The 19,959-nt window shown below is 40.3% G+C and overlaps 1 protein-coding gene across 7 annotated transcripts in view; it reads right to left on the bottom strand.

Moving 5' to 3' along the window:
• The window catches only part of LOC125327872, a 294,758-nt gene that overhangs the window by 190,351 nt on the left and 84,448 nt on the right, over window positions 1–19,959 (bottom strand). The window contains exon 4 of one of the 7 annotated variants that reach the window (XR_007204431.1): window positions 7,708–8,833. The exons of the other annotated variants lie outside the window; for them this stretch is intronic. The gene's annotated coding sequence lies outside the window, so the exon portion shown is untranslated. Of the gene's footprint in view, window positions 1–7,707; window positions 8,834–19,959 lie in introns of those variants that run through there. 7 annotated transcript variants of the gene reach the window in all.

The following is a 19,959-nucleotide window of genomic DNA, read 5'->3' on the forward strand; positions in this document are numbered from 1 at the left end:
GCATTCATCCCCTCTAACTTGTGTCTCTTCCAGAACTGTTGAAACATTCACAAATGCATTTGTGAATTACGGAAGCAAATTAAGTAAATTTAGGCTAGAACATTTGGACTACTATTTTCTAATGATGAAATATACTGCAGTAGCTGAAGGGCAGGACTTCTGGCAAATACAGTCATTACAGCTTTTAGATAAAAACAATCCCCAATAAATAGTGCCTGGTTTCCCTGACTTTCAGGGGGAGGGGGACATTTTGTTTCTAGTGTTTCTGGGGGTTTTTTGATTTGGTGTTAGTTTTGGGTTGGTTTTTTGGGGGGGGGTTAGTTTTAGGGTTGGTTTGTTTTGGTAATTCTTTGAGAGAGAGAGGGAGTACATGTGCTATAGATTTCATAACCTGCAGAAATCTGCAAAATATTAAAACAGTGATGTAGCTTATGCATTAAAACTTCTCTGTAAAACCCTCCAGTATTCACATTTCATACTATTTAGTCAAACAGAAAATCCGTAGTTAATGTAGACGGAGCAGGTTTTCACAGAAAGGCTTTTCATTCTTTGGATGACCAGAAGACTTTTGCAATACGCTAAATATAGACACTATAGACCAGTGACCTGGGCAGAATAATTAGAGGACTGAAACTTCAGGAAGGGTCCAAATTTAAGTAAGGAAATATGTAACAGCTGCACTTCAACTGCACAATAACAAACTTTTTCAATGACAAAGACCCTTTCTGTGCATTTTGCCATTTCCTGAACAAGCCTTCAGAAGAGACAGGAAGCCTGGCCATGCGGCTGCACAGTTGCTCTGACACTGGAAAGAATAAAGAATCGTGGTCATTATTATTTTAAGTTATACTACCACAGCAGAATCTCAGTTCTTTTATTTGTAATGATTTGAACCAGCTTCTATAAACTCTTATTGAAAACGCCTCTGATTTAAATCATGTGATAAAGTAAGATTCTGCTGGCAAACCTGCTTTCTCCTGCTCTCACATGCACACATCCCACAAAGAAACCAATGCAGCTCTTCCAACACTTGCTGTGTTGGAGGAGAAAGAACAGCAAGACCGCATGAGAGAAGTAGTTCTGGGTTATATCACAGACACCCACTCTAAAACAGAAAACAATATGAACAGTAGGAAAGCAATTTCCATTCTTACAAAAATATGTCTCAGTTCATTTCAAAAAGCACTAGTAAATCTCATCCTTTTACCCAATCATTTTCTAATATTAGCTAGGCCAATCTGAGGGTGTGTGTTACAGTATCAGTGTTCAGAGACAGGAAAAAAAAAAAGCAATTTATCCAGCTGTTTATTCATAACCGGTCCCCAAAGGACAGCTACTGAACAAGTGCTGGCAAGCCCCTCTGGAGGCGCGCCAGCCGCCAAAACCTCTCCACCATGCCAGAAGTTCAGCAGCACATGCATGCTCTGGCACTGCCTTGCCAAAAAGCAGTGACACACACCCCCTCCTCATGTGGCTCCTCGGCTGGCTCACTGCATGGCAGCCACACAAGGCACCCAAAAACCAGCAGCGTTGTGTGGGCAGACACTCCAGAGGAGGAGGGAAGCCTCCGACCATTCCCTCTGGGCTCAGACAGACAAGAGCAGATGCAATGAACCTCCCCATCCCTCCCCTGCTGCCCGGGTGAGTCACCAGCCATCCCACTCGCCCTGCCTTCAGCCTGGTAGAGCTGGAATAAGTGACTCGGTGGCTGGCCCTGCTGGGTTTGTGTGACTGGCATTCACACAGCTGGCTTCTCATAAAGCAAGCACTAGATTTTCATCCTATAAACCCCTTTCCACCAGAAAACAAAAGCCACCAAAAGGTCAAGAGACAAACTATTGACAAAATCACTTCTAACACAGTTCATTCTCATAAGCCAGTCATCTTCAGACTCAAAATACAAATTTCCTGTTGTATGTTAGTTACTAGAATTCAATGCTGTAAGAGGAAACACTGGAAATTCTGCTGGTCAGTTTTCCTCTCTGTAGCCATTGAAATCAACGCTTTGTATACGTAATCAACTTTAAATGGGTTGGGTATCAAATATTTGACCCTCTAAACTTCCAAGATGGAGCATTATGTAGTACATCTTTAAAGGTAAATTACTATAATCAAAATACTTGCTTTTGTAACTAAACACTTTTTTTTCCTAAATCTTTTTCCTTCCCAACACTATTGCTGTTTGCATTTTTCACTTCACAAGTGGCATCAGAGTTGGCAAGATATGCAAGAAAAGCCCCACAGACAGAAGCTTACTCAAAAGCAGCTGCGTGTTTAACTCCCAAACACAGCAGCAGCATGAATCCTGCTATCTACTTTTAGGAGGAGGAAAGGGTTATCTTCCCATTAAGGCTTCCTTGCAAGGACAACAAGAGAAGGTTCCAAATAATACCAAGTGTTCTGGCAGCAGGCTGTGAGGACAGATACTTGCCCATGGGCAACTCTACGCAAGAAATTTGCCCCACATCAGGTAGTTGCAGGGTGACCTAAATTACCTCATTAAGAACAGGATCCTGCTTGTCTCAACTTCATGTGCCCAGAAATGAGGCATCTCCCCTGCAATGACAGATGAGCAAGGCAGCCTGTCTGGCGCAGGTCACCAGCTGAAAACACCTCTTCAGGGAGAGCAGAGATCCCCCCTGCCTGCAGCTCTGCCAGGGACACTCCATCCTCCTTAGTCCAGCTGAAGCAGGTTTGAATCATCCAGCCTCCTGCACCCAAGAGCCTGGTCTATTCAGCCTCCTTATTTTTATAACACTGTTCTTTCATTTTTCTTAAGGTATATGATGACGCACATTCAGTTGGCTTAATGTATAAAATTTTTATTTTGTAGCCATAGAGCTGTGAAATAAGTAACTACTGAAATGTATTCCCAGAGATATCATTACAGCATTATCAAGGAGGTGTTTTGTTTTCTTAATATTTTTATTAGTTAATTACATCTCCTATTCCAAAATACCTGAAGTCCACAATGAAGGCTGAAACATAAGTAAGTTAAGTATTTTTTTGATATCAATAGTGTTGCCTTTCTATCATTAGACTAATGGTTTTCATCGCATTCCTTTGGACCGAAAGTTACTTTCGAGGGGGAAGGTGGAGTTTGCTCCAGGCTTAGTCCTTGGATGCCAAGTTTCAGTCAGCAATGAATTTTAATGGTGAAGTTATAAATCCTTGAAAGGCAAAATTTATAATGGAAATGCTGACACAGTAACAGCTATAGCTAACAGCACAGGTGACACTCCTCTAATACATTGATTCTCTGCTGTTAAACTATTCCGAGGGGCTTAAGATTTTGTGCATTTAGAAGTCTGACAAAAAAGATTTCTGTAATTGTATTCACTCAAGTTTGAAGTCAAAGGCTCTACATATGCTCACCATTCCCACTTTGTCAAGAACCTGAAGTACCTGATCAGTAGGATGTGCCCCAGGTTTGGGTGTTGTTTTGGTTTGGTTTTTTTAGCAGGTTGACTATTTTGGAAAAGTACAGTGAAGAGGAGAACATAACCAAGGCATATGAGCAGAGGACAAAAAGAAGAATGAATATACAACTTGAAGAATGTAAGAAATAGCAGGTGTGGAGAAACAAGGAAAAGAAAAAGGGATTTTAAAACAGCTAGGAATTGTAATTGTGAGCAGGAAGTGGAAAAGAAAATCCATGTTAATGAAAGAAAAAAGTGCACAAGAGAACAAGAGCACTCCTGGGAGACAGCAGAGCAAGCAGACAGAACCACAGAAATGGAAAAGAGGGGAAAAAAAGTATTTTTAATATAAACCTAACAAAATCAGCATAAGGAGCAAAGAATCAGACTCATAAAAGCCTACTTTGGTTTTGCTGGGCTGGTTTGTTTGGTTGGTTGGTTGGTTGGGTTTTTTCTGTATCCTCCTTCATACATTCAAATTGTACTCCATTTCTTTGGCAGAAGTCCAAAAATTCTGTCAATGCCAGGAAAGGGGTGACCAAAACATTTCACACTTTCAGCTGAAGTCAAACAGCTGTTTGTTTTGGGGTAAATCCTGACATTAATAAAGGACTTCTTTGATCTGCCTATCTCAACTGCAACAAAATATTGCTTGTATTTCAGATTCTGCATTAATAAATGTCACTGCCATCCAAAACGACTATATAAGTGATGATAGGTTGCTTTCAAAGCAAGATGGAGAGATTCACAAACAGTCAAAAAACTCTGCAGGAGTCATTTCTGAACATATGCTCACCAAAAATACAGCATATGAAGCTGAAGCTCCAGATGCTTACAGGTAAGCATAGTATTTCATGCAGCACAGGAAGAGGGATTTTTTTTATTTTGTTTTTAATAAACAGCATATGAACAAAAGAACAACACATACATAGGAATTAGGAAAGAAAAAAAAACCAAAACAGTATGACCTGAAGAAATCCAGACCAGGGACATGGCTGCAAAGGCCAGCACAAAGCAAGCTCCTTGTGCAGTATTATGAAGCTCTGAAAACTTCAAGAAGCCAGGAGTGCATCCTGAGGTTCCCCTGGATGCTCCACATCCACAGCTATTTTTATACATCACCCAGAATTATGGAAGCACTATACTTGAAGCAGAAGCCTCTTCTCTTTCCACAGGCTAAGATAATGAGGCATTATTTTAAGAAATGGAAAAAAGCCCCTTCCCTCCCCTCCTCCTTAGCCACTGCATTTTATTTAAGGACACGTTATATGCGGTTAATAGCTCTGACAATTCGCCAGGCCAAACAGCCATAAGCAGCAGTAATTCTTGAGCAGCTCTGAAGCTCAGTCTTAAATACCACTGGAGTCCCGTGTGCTGAGCTCTCCCTCCCAGTCAGGCTTATCCCATGCTCTCACCACTATTACGCTCCTGCTTAAGAGCAAAGGGCTGCAGGGTAGAGGGTCAGGCAGTACATAAAGCCTGAATTAAGTTTTCAGTCAGTACACTGTGGAATGGCTATGCCATTTCCTCTTAAAAACCAAAACACTGGTTAATCTCAAGTGTACTGGGCATACTACATGACAAGAAAATGATCTTATTTAATCACTGGAAAAAAAAATGGCATGCAGGTTTCTGCTGGTGTGCTACTGTAACATTTGGCACAATCTCACTGGAAGGATTGTGTCATGCTGACAGATTAATGAGCTCTAAAAGAAATGAACAGATAAATACAGAATAAGCAAGTGACCTGCACTGACAGAGTTACTGCAAGTAGAGGCTCCATGTCTCGCCTTTATTTGTCTGTGCTCAGCAGACTCAACAGATGAGAAAACATAAATGGAACAAAGCCAGGATATAACTTTACAGACAGAGACGATAATTTTATAAAAATTATGCTTTACCCCACCAATTGAACAGGTTTCATATATACTGAGAGAGAAAGAAATAACTGACCTAATAAATTATATTAAGGGAAAGATAAATCCTCTCTTTCCCTTCTTTCCATTCCTTAAACAGTAACTTTTTAACTCAACGGTACTTTGTATCACTTCAGGTTCATGATTTAACCTATTGAATTAATGCAACATACATTATCTTTCTATAAGAAACTAAAAAAAGAATATTTTAAAGTTCTTCTGTAAGTTTAACCAGTAAATTGATTTCTAACACTTTGCCTATGCAAATAAAAAGCACTAAATTAAACAGAGTAAGTAGGAAATCCTGGTACCAATGGGATACCTTGTGTTTATTATCTATTCCTGAATTGTGTTATCTGACCAAAGATCACCTATTCTAAAGCCAAATAAGGAAATCTATAGTTCACAAAACTTTATAAAGTAATTAAAACCAGGAGAACAATCTGAACTGCTTCTGACTACACCAGAAAATTGGAACAAACAATCTAGCTCAAGACTATTGAGAAATAAGAAATAAAAGGAAAATGTTGAAGTATTTCAGAAAGAATGAGAAAGAAAATTTCAATTCCCATATCCAACTATTCAAAGACAACAAACCCCAAAAGCATAAATCTCAGTCAGCTTAAAAAATGTGAAAAGCATGGCTTACTTCTTATTTCAGTCAAACCTGTTTGCTCACCCCTAAATCAGTATTTTCTAAGATGCTTTGGAAAAAAAATTAAAATTGAATGAAAGAAAAAAAATTGTAGTCCTGAAGTGCTGGCACTTCCACGATTTTCCAAACATGCTGTGCAGCTGTGATTTGTTTGTGTTCTCTTCTTTCGGGACAGCTAACAAGTTTCAGAATATTGTATTCCTGTGATGAACTGCTGGAGACAGTCACAGCCGAACGCAGGCAGTACCAGTGCAGGAGATGCCGCAGTTATTCCCTTGACACTGCCCATCCTTGCTCCCGGCAGCTGACCACCCAGCAGGAGGCTGGGTTAGCCTCAACAGAATGCTGCTCTGAACTTAAAAACACCAGTTTGGGTTTACTGTGCTGAGCTGGGAGCAACTGAGACGAAGGAGAAGTTTCACAGGAGGATTTTCCAGCTGAAAAGAGTCTCCCCAGGGGAAGTGAAGGGCAAAATACGTCAACATTTTACCATTTTGGTCACCTGAGTTTAGCTCTGCTCTGATCCTGAGCTGACATGAGGCACACAGCAAAGGCAGAGCTTACTGTAATGACAACAGCATGCAGAAGGTAACAGCAATTATGCCAACCACAATCTTAACTGATTATTTATCCAACAAGATGAATGCAGGATTGCAGAAGTTAGGGACTACTAACTTCACTACCAGTGAACACTGCTGCACACCGTCAGCATCTTCCTGCATTTTTAAGGACATTTGGATCCAGAAGTTCAGAATCAATAATTTAGGTTTAAATGATATGGTCTTTAAAACCATAGAGTCCAACCATTAGCCAGGGACTGCCAAGTCCACCCCTAAACCACATCCGTAAGTGTCACATCTACACATCTTTTAAAGATCTCCATGAAGGTATTTCTGGTAAGCAAGTTTTGTGAGGAAGAAGCTCCTTCACATCCTGCAATCCTCAGTTTTTTACCTCCTCTAGCAACAGAGGTACCTGACACTGCAGATCGACCCTGTTACCTTTGCATTTGGTGGTATTGAACACAAAGGAGATGAGGTAAGTTCAAAGACTGAACCCAAGCAAGAGCAATGGACAATAAAGCAGTGTTGGCTTACATAAAACAGCCTTCCACTTCTGCAGAGCTGCAGACAGGCATCTCTAAAATAATGTACTAAGGCAAAATAACAATATACCACCACAGCCACAAGAGCCCTAAAATAGGAGCCTCAGCAGTTATTGTAACTAGACATTGGTTATTTCTTGGATTATGCAGTCAGAAGATTTCTATTTCAGATTTCTTTCTGTTTATAGTCTATGCTATAAGAGATCATCAACATCAACAAGCTATTCTCTGTTTAGGTAGCAGCAGCAACTTCTTTCTCTAACAGAATATACTGAAAATAGAGAAATTAAAAATTCAGGCAAGATTGTCTCAACAGTTCTTGGGTGCTCAGCAACTATTCTAACACACTCTTCCATAATAGCATTCCTATGATAAGAGATTGTGATTCTTAAATAAACACACAGAACATTCAATGTAAGTATAAGACAGCCGATAATCCCTGTGAAGTTGCTTTTACTCAAAAAGTCTTGGGGGTGGTGGTGTGCCACGTGTAGAGTAGTTTATAATGCAACAATAGGTAAAGCAAGGTAAAGACACAACTTCGCAATGAAACCTTTGAGCCTGAGGATCTTTGAGTCGCATTTAATAGTAAATACTTCAATATCGCAACAGATTATCCCGTATTTTTCATCATACTTTCACAGCAATGGCAGGTCACCCTTTCAAGGCTTATGGGGAAGGAGGGAGAAGAAAGAGTAGTGCTCCTGACATTTTGTTTAATTTTGTGATGGCATTTTAAGTTCTAAGGCTATTAAATGGCAAGGTTGCAGGAAATTCATAGTGTATGCTATTACAGAAAAAAAGTTTAGCAGATCACCCAGTGACATGATGTATTTGGCAACTGAAAATTCAGGATCCTTCCGCCTAAAAAATGGGAAGGAGTCACCCCCCCTTCCCATATAATCAGGGGTATTCCCTGCATACCAGACAGCCAAGGCTTGGGGCATTTGCAAACTGCACTTTAAAGTTTATTGGCAGAAGTCAAAACATCTAGCTAGCAGATTATTTCTTTCTGTGCCTCCTATTACTTTAAAACTCCTGGTCTCTTCCTTTTTTCTGGGGACACTGACTGCAGAATGTTTATCTGGGAGGAGTGTGTGTTTGTTTTGTTGGGAGGTTTTTTAATGGTATTTGATGATTCCATTTAGTCCTCTCTGGGCAACAATTTTTTTCTAGCTACTTTCAAATATAACATGGGTTTTGTTAGCTTTTGGAGAGAACTGGCTTTTAAATTATTGTGTAGGTATATTCTCTTCTCCAATCTGTGCCTTGTTGAGGGTCCTGCCTAAGGTTGTAATAGTATTACAGTGGCTTTGAGTTTCCAGGGGCTGCACTAAAGCAGTCTGTTAAGAATGTAGGCATTAGAGTAAGAAAAGGCAGGTGGGTTTTGCTATTAGACCTAGGAACTAGTTTATAGTCAAAGATGTGTTTGAGAGCCAGAGAGTTATTACAATGCTTTCTACTGTCACTGTTTATCTTTAACAAAAAGCATCTCCCCAGGTAGCACAGACTTCCAGATTTCTGTATCTCCATCATCTAAGTGAACTCAAAGTTCCCAAGAAACAATATAAAAATGGAAGCACGCATCCAGCATTTCCTTGGTCCACAATTAAAGAAACTATGGAAAGTCAATCATTGGTCCCCATTTTGACCAAGTTTCTCCAAAAAACAAGGGACAGAACCACCAGCAAACCCAATGAATCTTCTCTATTTTGCAGAGCAGAGTCTCTTCTTCTCACTGTGAACCATAAGAGAGAAGTTTGCTGTCACTTACATGCAAGCAAAGACGAGTAAAAAAAGTTTTGGCAACTGTGGAAGACAGTATCTAGTGGTAACGTGACTACATTTTGACTGATGGTTTTAAAGACACGGCAGAGCAATGACTGCCTGCTATCACGGTGATCCTACCTGTGGCTACTAATATCCTGAGAAGGTGGAAGTCAAAAAAATCCATCCTTGTCACTTAGTTCCTACTCTAACAGGTACATCATGGGATAAAAATGTGTCGAAGGACAGCACTGCCACATACTCAGGACTTTATCAGAAGTCTCCTGGTATTTTGGGGGATTTTCTTACATATGTAAACACCTAGCATGGCAATCATATGAAGTAATTAAAGGAGAAACTCAGCTTTCTTGAGCTTGTTATTTGTGGAGAAGAATTCTTAAAATAAAGATTTTCAGTATCACATCACTGATTGAGCAAAGTTTTGCAGAAGGCATTTAAAATGTAATACTTTTAACATGCCCGCACATAAAATGGACCCCTCCTCAGAGAGAGCATCCTGAAACCAGTGGTGCAGCCACTCCTCTGACAAAACTCAATACCCTGCTAAAACCATATAGCCTCAGATCCTGCTCACAGCAAGATAAGTTGTTTGTGAAGAGCTGAGTCTCCTCGTGTGCAGGAGAAAATAGAATCTTCATTAGAAGAGAGGTTAGAGTTTGTTACTACTCATCTCCATGCTCTTATCCCTACATTAAGTTATATTAAAACATGGTGGGCACTGCCTATGATATCGTTCCCTAACCTTGTATATTGTTACTGCCATCTGTTTCTGGGTTTGAGAGGGATTTTTTTCTTATTATATTTGCCAGTTTTCAATTTCGGTGTGACAACTTCCATGAACTCTTCAATTAAACTGATATTTTAAGTAAGAGTTCACAAAAAATATTATGTTACTCCCCCAAAATCAAGTTACAGCTCATGAACTTCCATCTCCTCCTCCTATCAATGTGATAATTTTGACCAAATAAGGCTTTCCAGTTTTTCTGGCCTAACTTCCACATTTATGTAACTAAACTATTTAAGACCCATGATTCTGTTACCCACATAAACAGTTTCTCATTCATGTTTCTCTTATTCACATATGCACAGAATCACAGAATATGCAGAGTTGGAAGGGACCCACAAGGATCATCGAGTCCAACTCCTGGCCCTGCACAGCACCACCCCAAGAGTCGCACCTGGTGCCTGAGAGTGTTGCCCAAAATGCTTCTTGAACTCTGTCAGGCTGGAGCTGTGACCACTTCCCTGGGGAGCCTGTTCCAGTGCCCAACCACCCTCTGGGTGAAGTTCAACAAGTGAAAGTGATGGGTTCTGGTGAGATGCTGAAAAGCAGTGCCACAGAGAGTGCCCTGGGAGCAGGCTGAATCTGAGTCAGCAGTGCCCTGGCAGCCAGGAGGGCCAAGTGTGTCCTGGGGGGCATCAGGCACAGCATCGCCAGCCAGCCAAGGAACAGGATGATCCCATTCTGCTCTGCACTGGGGCAGGCTCACCTCGAGTGCTGGGGGCAGTTTTGGGTGCCACAATGTAAGAAAGATGCTAAACTATTAGAGAGTGTCCAGAGGAGGGCCATGAGGATGGTGAAGGGCCTTGAGGCGAATCTGTGTGAGGAGCGGCTGAGGTCACTTGGTCTGTTCAGCCTGGAGGAGACTGAGGGGAGACCTCATTGCAGTCTGCAACTTGCTCATGAGGGGAAGAGGAGGGGCAGATACTGATCTCTTCTCTGTGGTGACCAGTGACAGGACCTGAGGGAATGGCCTGAAGTTGTGTCAGGGGAGGGTTAGGTTGGATATTAGAAAAGAGCTGGTGTATGTGTTTACATGGAGACTAAAAATTGAGGCTCACCGAGTTTGATGTTTGGTTGCCTTTTCTCTGCTTGTTTGAGAGGGAGGACAACAGATGACCTTTTTTTCCTGCTTCTCTTGCTCAACTCACTATTTGTTTCACAATTCATTCAATATAATGGCCAGTTGTGTTTAAAATTCATTCAGATAATCTTCCCAAATCCTTTGGATCTAGATGGTTTGAACCTGCTAGTTTACATGGCAGCTCTAATTTTTTAAATGGCACTCTTAAAATCCTTTCCATGAGCAGCCAGGTTTGCTTGACTGCCAGTCTCTCCCTTGCCTGGTACCTGCACTCTCTTATCAGAAGCATTTTGAACTCACTCTTTACTGGTACATGACACCCACAGCCATTGAACAGTACAGAATATGTGAACTAACTATTCACACACACACAAGGTCCCTTTCTCATTTGGAATAGGATAATTAGTGAAAAAACTTTGATTATCTCAAGCATGTAACTTTTCTCATTTATAAGCAACAAGCTCTGGAATAGTTTGAGAAGTACTACTCTCCATGCCCACTGTGTGCACTTCAGAAAAAATACCATGCACATGATATTATATTTTAAGTCTGATTTACATATCTGCAGTACGAACGGCTTATTGTATAATAATGCACTTACATTAAAACCAAAAGAGGGTTGGGTTTTGCTGTTAAATGATCCCCCAGCAGCAGCTGCACATACACAGAGAACATGTGGTTCTGGACAGCAGGCCCTGTGACAGACTAACCAAACATCTCGAAAGGGAAGTTTTCAGTTATCGCAGTCCAAGTACATCATCTCTACTGGAAGGATATTGCAATCTGCAGATTAACCATGAATTAAATTTATATTAAAAAATAATATCCTGCATTTTACATGCTAAATTAAAACAGATGTAATTAAAGCCTTTGAAAGTAATTTTGGCTGGTGCTTCATTTCTATCTACAGCTAAAGCAGACACTTTCTCAGGCATTTGTGCCAAATTTGACTAATTTTTCTGCTCTGTTTTAATTACTGTGTATGCTTTCCTGTCTCAGTTAGAAATATCCATTATACACTTGAACAGCCAATGCTATGAGAACGTGTGTGCTTTTTTTTAAGCCTAGTGGCATTTCAAATCATTATGTGATAATGGCAAACCTCACAGATGCTTCTGCTGTACACTGCTATAGACTGTCTGCACACAGACACACCCCACCATGCCCCACAGCTGACCTTGACTGCAGCAACACAGCACACCCAGAGCAACCTTACAGATGTAAGAGAAGCTGCTCAGCATCGTGCTCCATGTTAGGCTGAAACACCACTGCTAACTTCTCCTGCTATGGCACCTATGTTAAAGCCAACTTCAATAAAACATTTTCTTCTCAAAGAAGACTGACTTGTTTGAAGTTAAGATTCCTTGCATCCCCATTCCTCCTGTGCAAACACACAAAAGGCATTCCAGCCAAGAACCCAGTTCTTACAGCATAGCCCTGTACCAGTACCCGCAGGGAATCCCAGCCTCCTAATGTACAAGTTGAATTTCAGGGTCTTAATAAAAGCTATTCCTTAAGTTCAAGAATCTGTCAGACAGCAAGTTTTGGAGATCACCCCTTTTAGTGCAAGTTTAAGGTTTCCACTCCACTTGTAAAGTTAAACAGGAGGAATTTCAAGTGCAAAAAACCTGTAAGCTGCTGCAATTCGTTCCCTGTTTTGCTTGGCTTAACTGCTGAGTTACCTCCCCAGGCAGCCAGCTACAAGCTGTTAGCAGAATTGGAGTTTTAGATAATTGCATTTGGTGACATCTTCCTGCAAAAACAGCCTTGTTCTCCTCCTTGGCTTTGTAGACCAAACCACATGATGAAGTCACTTCTAAATGTGTGTATCACATAGTATAGGTATGTGTGTACTTACACGTTGTCTGTGGTTAACACTGACAGATTAGTGAGCAAGTTCCCCCTGAATTAAACTAACGATGTCTATAGCAAATGCTTCAAAGAGTCTACATTTTAAGAAAATGGGAACAGCTGCAAGCAGGAGAAGGCAATCACAGCTGACTTAAAGTGAATTATGCGGAAGGATTTGCAGATTAAAAAAAATCAAGTGGATTTAAAATAGCAATATCTGAAAGTTTGAGATACTTTAAGTAAGAATTAAATGTATACTTTTTAGATAGTTATAGGTCAGAGTCTCCACTCAGTTGTATAAGCAAAAATTTTAACTCATCACAGAGACATCAACAGAACTGGTTTTTTACACCTCTGTGGATCTGAAAAAGTAGAACTTGGCCAAAAATTTTTTTCTAAGAGGAAATATGCCTTTGCGTGTTGACTGGTAAAAATAAGACAAGCTATATATGTGAAATGTTCATGTCCATTCTAACAACATTTACATAATAAATATTCTCTTCATTTCCGTAAAATTCAAAACAATTATATGTGATAATGTAAATTATTTCCCTAATGTGGAGAATATGCAAAGGACCTAATGCAATCTAGTTTTTGTCCTACAAAAGTGTTCAAATTCAGGTTGTACAGGGTTTTGTGCAACCTGATCCAGTGAAAGACGATGCTGCCATGGCAGGGAAGCTGGACTAAATGATATCTTTACATGTCCCTTCCAGCCCAAACCATTCTGTGATTCCATGAACAGAAGAATGCATCATTGTACTCAGAGCAGATATTACAGTGCTCCTTATGAACAGCGTCACTACAAAAAAGACATTTTTTGCCATGTTAGGGGGATTTTTCAGTAAGGATGTCTAATCACAGAAAAAAGAGAGTTAACCAAAACATGAAAGCTACTCAAAGCAAGTCTGAAATTATCAGACATTTTCCTAATAAACAAGTCACACACATGTTTGACCCACACTAAGATTTATCATGAAAATCTCTACAGCCCTGCTGTGGAGATTCAGGCACACCCAGATCTACATCCTGGCTTGGAGCATTAAAACAAGGGACTACCCAGCCCTACGCCAGGTCTGCACTGTAGGAAGGACTCATGCTCCCAAGTCCTGGAACTAGTTGTAGATACAGAACCTGGAGTATGGCCTTTTTCTTTATGGTGGCAGTGTTTATCTGCAGTGAAATTCAGTGTTTACCATTACAAAGCAGTGGAGCTGGGCAGTAGTCCCCTTTGAACAAACAAAAGCTTGCATGCTATAGTTTTGTACACCTTTTCTGAAGCTTCACAAAATTCTGGACTGCCAAAGCATCAAAACCTCATTTTTGCTTATTTTCAGACTCCTCCTCAGGAAGTACAGCATGCAAATCAAAAACTCCCTGCTTTGCCTGCCATTTCCAGATTTTTAATAGATCTTGGGGTAGTAAGTACTCAACTTTTCCTCATGATAAAGGCTTTATTTTGAAACATACAATGCTCAAAACTTGCAATATAGTCCCCAAAGAAAATAAGATGAAAGTTTTAAACTAGTATGCATTTGGAAAACTGAGTAGTCAGCACTTTCCATCTCTTATGCATATTCCTATTTTTATTGTATTCATTCTGTAGAAGAAACACCTACCTTCACTGCATTTCTTTCCACCAGCTTATCAGTGCACGCCCTTGGCCAAAGTACAAAAAAACAGCATTTACCAACACTCTGCAGGTGAAAAACTATTCCTCTCTATAAATCATACATCTTGGGAACTCAACATTTCCTTCATGCTGAAAACCTATTCAAGCCTTCCCACATCTGTGGGCTAAGAGGTTTGCTCCAGCCAGGGGGGAGGCAGACAATTGCTGATATTTCAAGAAACTTAATCTCTTAATGTTTGGGATCAGACGAAGGGTATGGCCATAAAAGAGACAGCTTGAAACAGGCCTAATCTCCAGCATATCTGAACCTACAGATGGCAGAGACTCCGAGCTGCCACCAACATAGATTCGACTGACTGGAGTCTGCCTGCCCAGGGGTGGTCCAAGCAGAGCAATTCAATCGCACACTGAAATCTCTCACACCGACATTTCTGTCCTGGGCAAGTAAAGAAAGGATTGGTGCTGGTGTGAATCGAGCACGCACCACTTTCATCAGATGGCAGCAGCGCTAGACTGCTGACCAGACAATGTTCCTGCTCAGTCCTGCCCTGACCATACCTAAATTCCTAGTTCTCGGTTTCCAGACTGCCAGTTTCCTTATGTCTGCCACCTCACTGGTGACTCTGTGCCTGAAGATTTCCTGACCGGACAACCCCGTGCTGCCTTTCCCAGACATCTTCTCCAGCAAATGCAGCACTGATCAGTGCTGGGATACACAGCAGAGGCTCAGCTATTCCATTCAGCCCGCTCCATACCATGATACATAAGGCTACATACCCTTGTCTCTCCTCCAACAGAGCAATAAGCACTATATGCTTTCAAGCCCTGTAAAATATGAGCATTTCCACCTCAGCTTAACTTCTCCCTATTAGGGGGTCTACATCCTAGTGGTGACTCCCAAAATATTATTAAAGAAAAACAACAACTTTGTATAGTAAACATTCTAAAACAAGTTTAAACTTTCAAGCTGAATTTTCAGTTGACTACAAACTAAACCTATGAGTCACCACATGCACCCAAAGACCAAAACCAGTGATATACAATGTGCAACACAGCCCTCCTGCAGTGGTCCCTGAAATAAGAAAAGAGACCGCCCTGACTGTATGCAGAGCAGCAATGTAACCAGAATTAATAATTTCCAAGAGGGATGATCTGAGGAGCTCAGAGTCCAAGAGAGGGCCATCCTCCCTGGAACACAGCACATCTGCAAAGCAGGATGTTTTCCAAGCTAAGAGCTGATGTGTTTTTCTGGTGAGGAAGCCGGAGGCGTAAGGATTATGGTTACTTTTGAGGGTCCTGGGAAGGTGGGGGAGGGAGGTCAGGCACATGGGGCACATTCACACAATTATCCAGGCACCAAAAAAAAAAAAAAACCAAACCAACAAAAAAGCTATTCTGATCCCTCCTTCAGCAGAACAGCAGCAGTGCTCAGCAATTCATGAATTTACTGCGTGGGAGTTGCTTCAGCTCTCTCAGGGAGCTTTTTCTGCCTATACTGCATATACTGAGTTATGTGACTGGTGTGTCTTTCATTAACTTATAGAGCCCAAATATAAGAGAAGGCACATGAGGGCTGGGGAAGTGACAAAGCAAAGCTGATTTCCAGACTGGCATTTCAAGAGTTAAGCTGAATTTTCCAAAAGTATTCATCACCATAGACTACTTAATAATAAATTAGCTGAAAGAAAAAAAAAAATGAGTTAAGGCTATCACTCCCCATTTAACTTGATTCAACAGGTTAAAGGTCAGTTTTTAAATACCCCAAGACAGAAAGACTTTTGTTACTAAAGTTTCAAACACTAGAGCCCATTATGACTGGCTAAATACTTATACCTATAATTAAAGTGTAGATTACAAGGGAAAAAACAATACAGAAACCACTGAACAGAAAGTCAACATGACAAAAATTAGTTCCATGCTCCTACTAGAAATCCACTCTAAATAGCCCACAGCTGGCTAAAGAACCAACATCTAGCTGTACACCTGAAAGAACACATCCATCCAAGTACAGGGCTCAGACAGGTTAGGCCAAAAATGTCAAAACAACAAATTTTTGTATTTGCCAATAACTGAGTTTTCACTTTAATATCTATGGTAGAAATACATGCTTATTCTTTGAAAAAGTGTCTTATAAGAATGTAACTGAAAGTATAAGCCCAAAGACAACACAGAAAAGAGCAAACCTAAACCAGTAGCTTTAATGAGACTGAAATGACAAGGAAATCTTTATCACAGAAACAGAAGTTTGTCATTTCCTAGGAAGTTTTATTAATTCATTTCACCTAAAGCTTCTTGCATACTGACTGTCATGTACCCACAACCTTTGCAGTGGTTCTCACTACCTGCTGCCAATACCAAAGCATGCACTGTTTTTCCTCATTAGGACCATCAAAGCCAGCTGTAAGGACAAGGCTGTATTTTAACCGATGAATCTGAAATTTACTACTCTACCTCTTCCAAGCAATTCCACTTTAATAATTTGCCACATGTTAGGATGCCTGGAAGAATTTAGAATCCAAGGTCTTCCCTGGAAAACAAGCGTCCAAATTTTTCAGACATATGTCTTTTACAGTTACGAAGGTTGTGACTCACTCAAGGACAGGTTAGAAAGATGGCACACTTGACAAGATTGTCATCGAAAGAAAGGTAGGTTGGACCAAAATCTGGTGGCTGATTTAAAGAAAACAATTCCTCCTATTCTGAAGGCATAAACTAGAGACACAGAGCAGTTTTCTTTTAAGTCCTGGTATTAGACTCTGCTTTTTATGACAGATCAATGCAACTTCAAGATAGTTGTTTCACACTGTGGTGCAGAAGATACATTTTGATTAATTTTTAAAGGTGAAAATGGTTGTGATAGAACTTTCATACTTACTGACCAAACCTTAAATCCTGAGATCATTAAATCTTAAAAGAAGCATATATACAGTACCATTCTCCAAGAAGGACTAAGTATTCTCTGGCAACATGAAAAGTTGGGTTTATGCCATGGGCACCTTATTTTCACTTAGCAGCTTAACATTTTACTTTTACCTTACTTTTACCTAGTGCTGCTGAAGCAGTGGCTGAACAGCACTCCTGAGCTCCTGTAAGGAACAATCTTGCAGGTGACCAAAGTAAATTTATTACAAGCAATGTACAAAGTTTCTACAGTCCTCTACAAGATCAGAGAGTTGTGATATCACATGGGAGGTTCAGAGTTAGGGAATTCACTTAAAATGTAAGTTAGAGGGTGGGAGAGCAAAGGGAACCTCTGCCAGGTCTATTGGCAGTTCAGTTCTCACCCTCTCTCTGCTGCTGCTGCCCTGCAGCTCTTAGAGTGAGGCACTTGTCTGCATCACTGGGAATACCCAACCATTCAGCAACAGAAACAGAGATGATTCATGAATGCACATGAAGTGATATTTCCCATGGAATAGAAGAGACCATGAGAAGCCAATTCTAGAAATGAAAAGTTTCTTATATTTCTTTTTAGACATACTCACAATGATTGTCCTTGGCAAAAACCACAGTCTTTAAGGCAAAGCAAGCCTGTGTGCAAGCCAACAGGCAAGCACATGACATCTTTTTCTTGAAACACATATTACGAGTCAAGAAGTCAAACCCCATAATTTGCTCTTTAGCAACATCACCACCATCACCAGTAGCCTTTACATAAGTTAATAAATAGACATGATATCAGCATTAATTTAAAGGAAAACACTTGACAGTTTATTTCCACCATTTCCATCCCAGGTTTAAATTCCATTCCCTAAGACGTTTGGGTTCTGATTTAAACTACTACAGCCGACAGCTTGAGTAGAGCTGATCAAAAAGTTTATTTAAAATTTGTGTTAAACAAACAATTTTCTTGTGAGAAGAGTTTCTGACAACTTCAGCATTTTTAAGCTGAACTGTGGGACAGGAGGAATGCCCCAGAGGGCTCCCGTTGCACAGTGCTTGCCTGAATTTCCAAAGCCCTGTCTTGCCAGGGTCATGGCAAACAGTGAAAAACAGATCAGCTCTTTCACCAAGGACTACTTCTTCATTCAGCTGATCACTGATTAGGCAAAATAACTGCATTCTATAATTATTAAGGAGTGTAATGACTGTGCATGATGGAGAGAAAAGAAAGTTCAAGACCTAAAGTCGATATCTGAATCCCCACTCTCACAGATTCTGGTAAGATTCAAGAAGTACTTTTGATGATTTTCACCATTTTTTTAAAACAGCTGCACTGCCTGAGCTATTCAGAATTTTGGTGTAACAGATATAATGTATTTTGCTGCTACTTTCTTCTCATTATAAATGAAATGCCCAAGCCATATTCATTTAATACCACAGAGAAAAGAGAAACAAAGAAGAAAAGAGAAGAAAGGTCACTGTCAGGCCAAGATCAAGTCTGGAAAATTTCAGCTTGAGACATGAGAATTCCAGGAAGTTATAAGCAACTGAAACAATAAAGGAATTATAATTGAAACACTGGAAGAATTTTAACTATAGCTCTTTCCATGCTAACCAAGTATTATTTAATGTATTTCAGCAGCATTCAGAAACTCTTCTTGACGTGAATGATCTGTGCTTTTAAGATCACTCCCAAGCTCCTTGGAAAAGCAGAAAAAAAGGGATGATTGGTATTGGCCATAGCTGCAGCTGATGGAGATCAGCACAGTTCCCTCACTTTCAGTTACATCAGTGAGTCACAGAAAAAGCAAGAAAAAGGAAACAAACCAAAACCCCCCAACTTGTACCAGCTGATCTAGCTAACTTATGCATTGCTTCCCCCCCAGCATAGAAGTGGTGTCTCTGCCAGCCTCTCACCAGAGCAGCTAATTGAAATGTGGCCTGTTCTGATGCTTCCTGCAAGGCTACATTTCTCCAGTTGAAGAGAATTGGATGCACAAAGCCCAAATTCAGTATTTTTCTTCCCACCTCCTCTGAGCACATCATGTCCTTGCCCTGCTCCTCACAGGACAGCCACGAATGGAATGAAGCCTAATCAAAATTATCCCTGTCTCTCCAGAACAGATTTATAATTGTGAACAGAATAAATGCACCTTTTTTTCCCCCTTCACTGCTCCAAGCACAGAATCTAAAAAGGCATCCTATAATTGCTGAATTCCTGTTGGGATAATCCTAGAATGATCATTTTTCCAAACAGTGCTCTGTCAAAAAATTCAGACATCAATGAAAATTCTGCATGCCAACTCAGGCATTTAACTGTCTACACCTACTAAAAAAAAAAAAAAATAAAGGCAAACAATGTTTCAAATACACTCCATTTGAGTCCAATTAACAAGTGTTTGTGAAGGGCAATACATCAAGTTTCTAAGAGGATGTGCTAGAGTCACTGCCACCGGCATCTTCACTTAAGTTCTTTCCACACACTGTGGTGGTGTGTTTCAGTCAGAAACTAGGTCATAAACTTCCCTATTGGAAAGCGTTTATAGCTGTTTGGACGGGATTATTCTGTTCAAGAGGTTATAATAATAAAGGAAGCTTGCAAGCATACTTTTTCCAAACTCTTGGTATGTCAATGCCAGTTTGAAAAATTGGCTCATCATTTGTCCTTGTTTGGCTCCTCCAATCTCAATTTCTTGTTTGTTTTTACCTCCTTCTGGACAAATATAAAACTTACTGTTTCATCTAATTAACAGGAGGAAGACTAGAAAAATCTCTCATTTATTCCTGTTCCAGAATCAGTTTTACAAAAACATTGTCAGAGTTTCAGGAAGCATTCAGATGTTA

Source organism: Corvus hawaiiensis, chromosome 1 (assembly GCF_020740725.1).
Source record: "Corvus hawaiiensis isolate bCorHaw1 chromosome 1, bCorHaw1.pri.cur, whole genome shotgun sequence".
In the NCBI taxonomy this organism is placed as follows: domain Eukaryota; kingdom Metazoa; phylum Chordata; class Aves; order Passeriformes; family Corvidae; genus Corvus; species Corvus hawaiiensis.